At 40.1% G+C, this 12625-nt stretch overlaps 1 long non-coding RNA gene across 3 annotated transcripts in view; it reads right to left on the bottom strand.

Moving 5' to 3' along the window:
- Positions 1-200: 200 nt before the first annotated feature.
- LOC106021483 overlaps positions 201-12625 on the bottom strand; it is a 153818-nt gene continuing 141393 nt past the window's right edge. For all 3 annotated transcript variants that reach the window (XR_005881362.1, XR_005881363.1, XR_005881364.1), the window contains 2 exons: positions 4630-4851; positions 201-708 (listed from right to left, as the gene is read on the bottom strand). This is a non-coding gene — a long non-coding RNA (uncharacterized LOC106021483). The remainder of the gene's footprint in view (positions 709-4629; positions 4852-12625) is intronic.

Genomic DNA, 12625 nt, shown 5'->3' with positions numbered 1-12625 from the left:
TGTAAATTGTACTCACATATTTTAATACATGAATCTACTACATAGCAATCCAAACAGGGTACACATGTCTCCTCAGCCATCTATCTTTTCTTGTGGGCATGTATGTCTGTGTACATACACACACATGTGGAGACCAGAGTTCAATCTTAGACGTCATTCACATTGCTGTTTTTTTGTTTTAAATTTTTATTAACCCAGTGGTGATGGCACACACCTTTAATCCCAGAACTTGGGAGGCAGAGACAGGGGTATCTCTCTGAATCTGAGGCCAGCGTGGTCTACAGAACTAGTTCTATTACAGGCAGGGTTACATATATATCCAAAAACAACAAAAAAAGGTTTTTTTGAGAGTTCCATGCAATGTGTTCTAATCATATTTACTTCCCCTCCCCTAAATCTTCTTCAATTCACCACCCTCTTTCCAACTCATCGAACTTTGTGTCATTTTTTTCTTCAGTCCTTCAAGACCAATTTGTGTTTTATAAGGTAGGGTCTCCCAGGCCTAGAGCTCATCAAGTAGGCCATCAAGTCGTAAGAATCTGCCCATTTTTACTTCCCCAGTACTGGAATCATGAAAACACGTCACTACACCAGCTGTTTTACATGAGCTCTGGTATCAAACAGGTCCTTGGGTCTACAAGACAAACACTTTCTCAACAGAGCCATCACATTTATTACTTCTTGGTGGTGAAACATTCAAACTCTTTCCTGTGAAACAAACAAAAAAAAGTGACAGAGTATATAATCATTACCTATAGTCATGGCCTGTGCAGCAGACCACCAGAACTTTCTTCTACCTAACTGTAAGTTAACACCTGTTAATTAGCCTTTCACCACTCATTCTCCTCCCCTACTCTCACCAGCCTCTGGTAACTGCCATCTCCCTCTCAATAGCTAAGAGTTTGACTTCTTTTATACTCTGCTATTGGTGTGGTCATGCAGCATAATGACCTCTGGTTCCACTAATGCTTTTGCAAATGATAATATTTCATTCTTTGTTGGATGGTGATGGCACAGGCCTTTAATCCCAGCAGTTGGAAGAAGAGGCTAGTCTCAGGATATCCAGGACTGGTACACAGAGAAAACTTGTCTTGAAAAATGAAACCAAAGAAAAGGAAAATATTTCAGTCTTTTATAAGTTACGCATCATAATGATTTATGTATATGAGCCATGTTTTCTTTGTTCATGCCTCAGTCAATGGGCACTTAAGCTGGGATTATTTTCTTTCTAGCCCTAGATGGCTCAACCCAGCCCCCTCAACTCAACCAGCTGTATACACCTCCCAGCTATGCCTCGTGGCTGTCCAGACAGGGGAGGAGTGTTCATCTCAAGTTCCAGGATAAAGCCCCCATCCAGGTGACTGGCTCAGTGCGCAGCATGGGTGAGGTGGCAGCTCACACTGTGTGAGAAACAGTGTGGGTTCTTAGCCTCACCAAGCTGCTAGTCTGGAACACGATCATTTTTGAGTTTGGGTGTAAGTTTTGATCAGGAACCAGGGTTCAAAATTCACACAATCCACCTTTTCTGACATCATGTAGGATCTCCAAATTTCAATTTCCTCATCCACAAAACACTGATTATATTATCTACTCTTTATCAGACCCTAAAGTTATTATATAAAATAATACATATCAAAAGTATCTCTTTACCATCATATAAAACAAGATGGCGGATCCCTTCAAAACATAAGGAGTTCTTATTTACACTCAGAACGGTTAGATGTCCAGTGTTTGGCAAAAATTAGTTTCTAAACAATTGACTGTTTAAGCCAATTTAAGTTTGAAATCTATATCAACTTTTACATGCATGACTCTGTCTCTTTCCTTATCTAGCCTGTGAGATGGAAGGAATCAATATATCCAGTCTCCAAACAAGATTCTGGGAAAAACTTTGGTGCTCCTGCTCCAGGCTGTGGAACAAGTCTGATGATTCCATTTGGAATGATGTCCCAGATGTCATCAGAGTTCACACATTCTGCCCTTTCAAGAGCCCACCCAAATTTTGCCTTCATATTAAGGCTTCCAAAACCCATCTAGGCAAAACGTTAAATCTGATTCCTGCCCACAGCCTACTCTCCTATAGTCTCTCTGATTTTTCTCTTTATAAATTACTACATATTAATTCCCTAGATAATCTGGTTTTTGTTTAAGGAAAACACAACTTTCACCTTAAAGAAAATAAGAGATAGCTTATTCTTGAGCCAAATAAGAGTGGTCATGTCCTGGGAACATGGATTCAAGTTTCCTGAAATAGCCTGTTCTAGTATTGAAATGGTTTCATGAAATTTTAGGTTACAGAGCAAAATAAACTCATACGTAAACTAAGGTGGTTTTAAAATACATTGGTGGAAACATTAGGTTGTCAGGTTAGAGTAAAGTGGAGAAATGCTTGCTATGGGTTTCAGAGGCTGTCTGGGGGTATTCTCGACTTTTGAACTGGTAGAAGCTAATGGTCTGTTAAGTAAACACATTACAGAAGGTTTTATCTGGTCAAATAGCAGAATACAGACATGGGTAATGAATAATAACTAAAGAAAGTAAAGACAGAACAAGATAATTTGTCTCTGAGTGTGCAATATGTTGCCTCTTCATAGTTAAATTTAGAAGCTTTAGCATAGGTGTGGCTTTTCCTTGGGACTTCAATTCATGGTTTATATTTCACGACATTTCATCCTAATTCCCCTCCCAACATTACAAAGTATAATATAAACATCATGATGTCATGGAAAGTCTAGTGCTTTGTTTGCAGAATACCAAGTGAATTGAACAAAGAAATGAATGCATGAGGTTTAGTCCCAGATTTTAACAGCAGGATAACATCAGGTAGGATTTCCGGCTCTGCTCCTGTCAGCTCTGTTCTCCTTAGGGGCAGGCCACTGAATCCTGGTGCCTATGTTCTACCATTCACACTTATATTCTCTACAGTCAATGGGACATTTTTAAATGAAAATTTTTTGTAACTTGGTGAGTCTTCATTGCCATGGTTGGTGTTGTTTGGTTGCCACTTAAATGCTACCATTAGCAGTAGGAATACCACCTAGAGTTCAAGAAACTCTTAGATCCCATGAATTGAAGTGCAGCTGCTTAAACTAAGCCATGGAAAAGAATCAAGATAAACTTCCCTTCATTTCTCTACTGCATCGTTAGACTCTCAGTTTTCCTAAGAAGTACACACACACACACACACACACACACACACACACACACACAGAGAGAGAGAGAGAGAGAGAGAGAGAGAGAGAGAGAGAGAGAGAGAGAATGAATCTAGATTATGTTAATTGAGATGTTCTACCCATTGTGGGCAGAACCATTCTGTAAGATGGAGATCTTGGAATGTTTAAAATGGAGAAAGCAAGCCAAACATTATGATGCATGCACTCATGCTCTCTCCTTCTGACTACAGACGTAACGTGGTCAGTTGCTTCCAGCTCCTGATGCCTTAGCTTCCCTGCCATGATAGATTGTGACCCGAAACTGTGAGCTAAAATGAAACCTTTCTGCATTGAAAAAATAATGAGGAGGCAGAAAAGGAGTGGGAGGAGGGGGAAGACAAAAAGGATAAAATAATTTTAAACTTCAAAAGATTAATGCTGGGGGATGGAATCTAAGGTATGAGCACCAGCTAGAGCAGGAATTAGATTCTCTAAGATACCTTTTCTTTTCTTTTTGTCTCACAGTAATTTAGAATGTGTTACTTTATATAAAAACAATTAGGATTTTCTGTTTTATGATAGCTACTAATCTTCTTCCATGTCCTTAAAATTCTGACTCCATTCATGTACATCTTCCTGTAAGTGTGGACTGAGAAGTACTTTAGAAAACACTTGACTTCTGGGTCTTTCTGCAGCTCCATTAAACTGAAAGTTCCAGGAGAGAAGGATGCCCAAGTTGCTCAACACCTAAGATAGTGGGCACCCAGCAGGCACTGAATAAGTACTGTTGAGTGAGTGACTGATCGAGTGAGTAAGTAGGATGGAGGACTCATGAGAATTCGTATCTTCAAAAGTTCCCTTGATGGAACCAGTGAGAGATTGTCCAATGTAACCACAGTGGAGAAACCAAACTTATACTTTCCGATTATTCATCACTGTGTAGTACTGACGTCATCACCATCCTAGCATTTGTGACAACTGTAAAGCTTGTGAACTTTTCAAACATGCTCACTGTTACATACTTAGATATATCAGCTTGATGAGCTACTATAAATTAGATGATTGTGTAGTATTACTTATGTCAAGAAATGGGAAATTTCTGTCTCACCGATGTCTATGGCCCTGTACCTTTTCATACTCCTGACTTCCTCTTACTCTGCTGAAGGAAATTCCACCATGATTTTCTGGTATCCTTGGCTATGTTTTTCTTTACTCTTTTCTCATCTAAATATAGTCCCCTAAACAAAATAATTTTGTTTTATTTATGAAAAGGCAAAACCATACAGCTTAGATTGTTTTGTGTCAACTTCTTTCACTCAGCCTACATCCGTTTTCTTGTGATTGTCTGCAGTTTGCCTTTCTTACAGTTTATATTCCCTTGTACAAAGAGGTTAATGTGACTTTGGTCTATAAACCCAAGTGTAGTCTACAAAGTTGTGCTATGAGAAAGTATATTCAGCAAACAGGTTGTACTTACCAATGGACAATTTGATCAGTTTCACAACTCTCCCAGTGGACTCTTCCAGTCTTTCTAATTAGGTAAGATAGGATGCCCAAAGAGCTTTAGAACTTTATTAAAGGTGAGAAGTGGATATTGGTGCTGGAGCCAGGATAGATTTTTCTGTCTCATCTCCTTGTTCTTCAGCGACTCACTTGCACCGGAATGTGGGGAGCTCAGAAGGCATTCAGGCCACTGGGTCTGTGTTTCAAAAACCATATATGTAAATTCAGAGGAAGATATTAGTAATGAAATGAATCTGAAATAAAAGATAAAACAACAAACTACCATTATCATATCATAATCAATAATTATCATAACATAATAATTGAAATAAGAACTCTTAACATTACTAGTTGGTCACCTTTGTACAGTAACACAAGGCACAAAAGTTAAGTTTGTGTTCTGTGAGATAATGATCTTTGCTGTCTATCTAAATTAAAAAGTCAAAGCAAATGGAGAAAAGTGGTCCAAGAGAAATGAGGAGATGGTCTCAGCAGCAGACAGTGTGATCACACATCTCCTATCCCTCATTCCCAATTTTCTATTGTCTTAAGGGTCTGGATCTTCCCCCCATATTATAGCAGACATGAGCCACATGTGTTACTGAACTCTTGAAATGTGCTCTTCATGTAAAAGATACACCAGGCTCCAATGATTTACAGTAAAACAATTAATATAATATTCCTTAATATCTTACATTGATTATATGCCCAAATGATATCATTTATATACATTGAGTTAAACAAAATGTATTATTAAAATGAAACTCATGTTTATTACAAGTTTCTGAAATGTGCCTCCTAGAACTGTTAAAAATTGAGCATGTAACTCACATTATGATTTGATTAACAGAACTGGCCTAGGACATGGGACACCAAGAGCAGAAGGCAATCTGCCAAACACTGAGGTGACTTTTACCATAGTCAGGTGAGGTGGTGCAGATTCCAACAAATAAAACTGAGACACCAAAGTAAATATGTGTTCTTACATGGCTGATATTATTTTAACTGATCTTGGTAAAAGGATACAGCATTCATCTTTTGTGTGTGTGTGTGTATGTGTGGCCTCATTAAGCAATCTAAAATATCTGCCATTCTTTTTTATGTTTTTGTTTAAATTAGAAACATGCATGCTTCACATGTCAATCCCAGCTCCCTCTCCCACCCCTCCTCCCTTGTTCCTCCACCAGTACCCACTCCAGCCCCCCATCCAATCCCCACATCATTCCCCAGGGAGGGTAAGGCCCTCCTTGGAGGGATCTCCAGAGTCTGTCATTTCATTCAGGGCAGGACCTAGGCCATTCCCCATGTGTCCAGGCTGAGAAAGCATCCCTCTATGTAGAATGGGCTCCCAAAGTTCATTCATGCATTGTGGTAAACACTGATCTACTATCAAAGGCCCCAGAGATTTCTGAGGCCTCTTCACTGACACTACATTCATGGAGTCTGGATCAGACCCCTATTGGCCTCTCAGCCATCAGTCTGGGGTTCAAGAGCTCCCCCTTGTCCAGTCAGCTGTCTTTGTGGGTTTCACCAGCACGGTCTTGAACCCTTTGCTCATCACTCCTCCATCTCTGTCACTGGGTTCCAGGAGTTCAGTTCAGTGTTTAGCTGTGGGTATCTGCCTCTGCTTCCATCAGTCATTGGATGAAGGTTCTAGGATGGCATATAAGGCAGTCAATGATCTTATCATCAGGGAGGGGCTATTAATGTAGTCTCTCCGCTATTGCTTAGTTTGCCAGTTGGTGTTATCCTTGTAGATCTCTTGAAATCTCACTAGTGTCAGCTCTCTCCTCAAACCTATAATGACTCCACTTATTATGGTATTCATCTTTTAAAGGTATTTTAAAGCTGAAAATTACAAAAGTTAGATGACAAAAACAAACCACACAGCCAAGGACATGAGTGAACTAAGTCTGCTTCCAACTTCATCTTTTCAACCCCAAGTACTGGACCAGGGAAGCAGCTGTTCTGGCAGCAGGATCAGGTACAACAGGCCCTGCTTCTGGGCCTGTGTTCCAGTGTCTGGGGATCGCCTGGGAACTGCACAGAGCTTCCAATCCTGGTGGGAGCCAAACACCCCAGACTCAAGGACTTCTCTTCCACCAATGAGACCAGGAAACCAGAGGAGCCAGGGAGACCAGGGGAGCAGCTGTTTTGGCAGGATCAGTTACAACAGGATCCAGCAAAGGGTTCAGGGGACCAGGTGGGAGGCTAAGCGCCCCAGATTCCTGTTCTTCTCCACCCATGGGACCAGAATGAGGACAAGGAGTAGAAACTACCAGATTATTGGACTTCCTAGCACCCACCAAAAGGGAACTCTGGTCCCCTAACCACCAGACCAATAAGGGGCTCTTTCTGCACCCACTAGAAGAAGAGATGGGAAAGAGACAATACAAAAACACACTCAGCAACAGAAAAACAAACATGACACCACTAGATTCTAGAGACTCCACACCAACAAGACTCTAACATTCCAATGCAAACAAAGCAGAAGAGAATGACTTTAAAACCACTTTCATGAAAATGATAGAGGCCCTAAAAGAGGATATAGGAAAAATCCCTCAAATAAATGGGAGAAAAAACAAACCAAAAATGCAAGAAATGGAAGAAAAAACAAACCAGAAAAGGCAGGAAATGGAAGAAGAAATGAAACAAAAAATGCAAGAAATGGAAGAAAACACAAAGCAAAAAATGAAAGAAATGGAAGAAGAAACATACCAAAAAAAGGCAGGAAATAGAAGAAGAAACAAAGCAAAAAAAATGCAAGAAATGGAAGAAAAAACAAAGCAAAAACATGAAAGAAATGGAAGAAGAAACAAACCAAAAAGGCAGGAAATGGAAGAAGAAACAAAGCAAAAAAATGCAAGAAATGGAAGAAAAAGCAAACCAAAAAATGCAAGAAATGGAAGAAAGAACAAACCAAAAAATTCATAAAAGGCAACAAATGGATGAAAAGATAAACCGAAAATTGCAAGAAACAATGCAAACACTGCAAGAGCTGAAAACTGAAATAGAGACAATAAAAAAACACAATCTGAAGAAAGGCAGGAAATAGAAAAGCTGGGCAAACGGTCAGGTACTGCCAATATAAGCATTACCAACAGAATAGAAGAGATGGAAGAGAGAATCTTAAGTGTTGAAGATACACTAGGAGAAATAGATTCATCAACCAAAGAAAACCTTAAGTCCAACAAATCCTTAACACAAAACATCCAGGAAATATGGGACACCATGAAAAGACCAAACCTAAGAATAATAGGTATAGAAGAAGGAGAAGAAAACCACCTCAAAGGGGCAGAAAACATATTCAACAAAATCATGGAAGAAAACTTTCCCAACCTTAAGAAAGACATGCCAATGAAGGTACAAGAAGCTTACAGAACACCAAATAGAGTGGACCACAAAAAAAGTCCCCTAGCCACATAATAATCAAGACCCCAAATATACAGAATAAAGAAAGAATATTAAGAGCAGCTAAGGAAAAAGGCCAAGTAACATATAAAGGCAAACCTATCAGAATTACAACTGACTTCTCCATGGAAATTCTAAAAGCCAGAAGGTCCTGGATAGATATTCTACCAACACTAAGAGACCATGGATGCCAGCCCAGACTACTATACCTGGCAAAGCTCTCAATCACTATAGACGGAGAAAACAAGATATTCCATGACAAAACTAGATTCAAGCAATACGTATCCACTAACCTAGCCCTACAGAAAGTTTTGGAAGGAAAACTCCAACCCAAGGAAGCTAACTACAACCAGAAAAACATAGGCATTGGAGAATCCCTCTCTACCAACAGCCAAAAGAACAAAGGGGTGAAATTCCACACATAATTCCACCACCAACAACCATTGCAAATCGAAGAAGAATGAGCAATCAATGGTTTTTAATATCCCTCAACAAATATGGCCTTAACTCACCCATAAAAAGACAGACACAGGCTAGCAGAATGGATTCGAAGACAGAACCCTTCCTTCTGCTGCATACAAGAAACACACCTCACCCTCAAAGACAGACATTACCTGAGAGTTAAAGGTTGGGAAAAAATTTTCCAATCAAATGGACTCAAGAAACAAGCAGAGGTAGCAATCCTAATATCTAACAAACTAGACTTTAAAATAAAATCAATCAAAAGAGATGAAGGAGGTCATTACATACTCATCACAGGTGAAATCCACCAAGATGAAGTGTCTATCCTGAACATCTATGCCCCAAATACAAAGGCATCTACATTCGTAAAAGAAACATTACTAAAACTTAAATCACATATAAAGCCCCACACAGTTATAGTGTGAGATTTCAACACACCACCCTCACCACTAGACAGGAATACCAGACAGAAACTCATCCCCAAGTACTACAGTTTCCCTGACTATACTGTCTTCAATAAAATGACTATGAGATCAATGCTTTTGACTATTTGATATGTTTTTCTTTAAGCAACAAGCAAAATCCAAACTGCCAACCATGATGCCTTTTCCAATATGATTTGATGACTCTCCCTAACTCTGAAAGAAAGCATGTGAAGACTCAAATCTGTGTTCAAAGACATGTCTAACTGCTCTCAGGCTCAATTTTAGAGAATACAAAAATAACTATGTGCAGTAAGATAACATTATTCTTTTCCTTTTTTGTAGAAATAATACAAAGCATTTATTTGAAATACTGGACAATAACAGAGTTAGGTAATCCAATTCCCTTGCAACAATTAAACATACAAGCCAGCCCTCAGTACAATGTTACAGGAGAAATATGACCCAGTAAGAGTGCCACTGCCCTGCCAAGTGCTTCCCATCTTACCCAAGCCATATAGAGATGCTAGCATTCCTAATACCATCACTGGGATAAATAATTCTTTAAAACAAACAATTAAAGACAGATTAAAGTCCCCAGCAATGCATGTCCAATTCAAGCTCAATCAACTTCTGTGAGTTCACGTGCTTCCCACTAAGAAGTAAGTCATCCACACTCATCTTCCCTGCACAGTAACTCAAGAAAAACCCTTAAATGGTTCGTAAATTAAAATGTAGGGGGCAGGCGTTGGTGGCACACGCCTCTAATCACAGCACTCAAGAGACAGAGACAGGTAGATTTCTGTGAGTTCAAGACCAACCTGGTCTACAGAGTGAGTTCTGGGACAGTCTCCAAAGCAATACAGAGAAACCCTGTCTCAAAAAAGTAGGGATTAACACTCTTTAAATTTGTTTTAGGTATTTTAAGGTGAAAAGATGTTTAAAGTTTGTAACTCATAGTTCATTCATAGTAGGAAATATGATCTAAATAAACACCCTACTAACAAACCATTGTAAAAGACCAGCTGCATTTGGTGCAGAAGGCAGGGATTGTCTTCAAATCATGCCAATTTTCCCAACAATCATGTCAGATGTGCCCTGGTTTGGATTGTTGCAATATCCATTCTGTGATTTGAGTTGTGTTTCATTCAACAAGGGCCTTGTCCAATAAGCATTATTATTGACCTCCAAATTTGGTTGACAACTAACTCATGAGATTTATAACCTTTGGATTGCTCCGATATTCTGACATATTTGCTGGGTTCAGGACTACAAGCTAGAAGGCCCTTAGTTACTTCCAGATCCTTCACAATTTCAAGAACTTCTGGTTGACTGAGAGCTCCACAGAGTCCAGGCATCCCTGAGATCCCAGGCACATCCCCATTATACCATCTCAAGCATTCACACAGGAAAGATAACTAGGAAAAAGCCACATTGCACTCCTGACTAGAGTCAGGCTTTTTCCTTTCTTTGGGCTCTTTCATGCTCAAACTTTCTTAAACCCTCTCTAGTTCTTTCTGTTGTCACTCACACTTTCCCAGTGTTCAGCAGTTTTCTGAGCCCTTTATTGAAGCCTCTCTGCCTTGCATTAGCATCCTCCCATAATCCGGTTTACAGGCACAGGCAAGATCACTGCATCTCAGTGGCCCAGAGGCTGCACTTTCCCTCATCCTCACTGCTAAGGCGGAGATGAATTGCATTTCGGTGTTTTTGTCACAGTCTTGAATGGCAGCATTTGGTTTCTGTAATTTCACAAAGATACTGGCTCAGATGGCCTTCAGAACAGCCAGACAGGGATTTGGTGTGATGAGCAAGTGTCTATGAGCAAATCGATGGCTTTCTGCAGTTCATGTCATTCAGGGCTTCAATGAGTGGCAGCCCCATTTTTTTCACTTGCTTCCTCTGTTACCTCCTGGGTTACTTGTGTGTTTTGTTTCTTCTCTCTTAAGAGTCACTGGTGTCTTCTTCAATTACTCCTTCATTGTCAATTTCTAGACCACTTTCCTTACTTGGTGGTTCCTCTGTGTGTTTTTCCATCTTTTGTCTGTTTTTCCTCCTTGATATTTTCTTCCATTTCTGCTTTCTGAATAGCGGGTTCTACTTCATTCCCCCGGCTCTCCTCCTGCTCCCCCAGGAAGTGCATTACTTCTGGGTGCAGGGTAGTCAGACCCCATTCGTATCTTCACCAAGCCTGGAAGTTCACTCACTTTGCTATGGTTATGAGGAGGTGGTGGCAATGGCAGGGACAACTGTGACACAGTACCATGCCCTGGTGCTGGCTCTTACGTTACTTCATGGAAGGGGGTCAATACATCCTTCTTATATTCGTGTAGATCCTTGGTTTATAGTACACTTTCACAGAGGCGCTTTAACAAAACCTGGAGACAGGGCAAGGTTGAGTGACTTTCACAGGCTCTAACTCAAGTCTCATGAGCTTTAAAGAAACTCCCACCCATTGTAACACTTATATTAGAAAATGATAAAATAAAGGCAAAGATGTGGTTTAGGGAGAGAGACAGAGACACACAGAGAACGACAGAGACACACAGAGGGAGAGATAGAAGCAGAGGAGAGACAGAGACACATACAGAGAAAGACGGGAGAGAAACAGAAAGACAGAGATAGACAGAGAGACAGAGAGATTGTCATATTGCACAGAGAAGAGCCAATGGGATAGAGATATTTGGAGACAGAGTGCACAGCTCTTGTTGAATGACAAATGTGCCAACTTGCCTGGGACATGGAGTCCCTCATATTTGGCTAAGCAATATTTCTGACGAGTTCATCTGTAGAATACTTTGAATGAGATTAGCATTTGAATGGACTGATTGAATAATGCAGGTTGTCATCTCAAATGTGAGTGTGCCTCATCCAATCTATTGAAGAAATAAATAACAAAAGGAGGAAGAAAAGAAAATTCTGGCTGTCTAACTGCTTCAAGTTGGAGCAGTCTCCTATACTCACACTGGAGCTTACCTCAGTCAGTTCACCTGGTTCTCACACCTTTGGACTGAGGGTAAAAGTATACCATATCTCCTGGGTAACAACTAGCTTGCTGATTGCAGAGAGGGATTTTTCTGTCTCTGTTTGTGTATATGTATGTACATGTTCCCTATGTGAAATCACATATCATCTGTCTTATTGGCTCTGCTTCTCTGGAGATGGCAGGCTAAGGTGAGTGTGGAGGCAATGACGCAACACCAAGTTTTTGCTTCGGCATCTAACATGCTATGTTGGGTGGGCTCATTACTGACCACTGTCAATACCATGAAACAGAAAACATGCCTTCCCATTTTCCAGAGGGTGGTGGTTTTCCATTTGTCCCCTCTTCTTAACAAGCACATATTCATCAAAACTAGAGTTTTCCAGACTCACTGACACATATATTTTATTTTCTTTCTCCCAGAGCACCTGTCCTTGCTGCATAACTTTCCTCGCTGTGCTGTGTGAATAACTGAGTGGACTTAAATTTCTATATAAACAGCACACTAGCTATCCAAAGCATCTGAAAAAGAAAAAAGAAAATGATAAAATCCTATAATGTAAAATTATATATTAAAAATATTTTTAAAAGGTCCTGGAGAGATGGTTCAGTGGCTAAGAGCACTTGCGGCTCTTCCAGGGAAAGCAGGTTTGGTCCCCAGCATCCACATTAGGCAGCTTACAACTGTATGT

The sequence above is a fragment of the Mesocricetus auratus genome, unplaced genomic scaffold (assembly GCF_017639785.1).
Source record: "Mesocricetus auratus isolate SY011 unplaced genomic scaffold, BCM_Maur_2.0 Super-Scaffold_100014, whole genome shotgun sequence".
Classification (NCBI taxonomy): Eukaryota; Metazoa; Chordata; class Mammalia; order Rodentia; family Cricetidae; genus Mesocricetus; species Mesocricetus auratus.
Note: the sequence above shows the minus strand (reverse complement) of the source record. Positions and strands in the feature narration are given on the sequence as shown.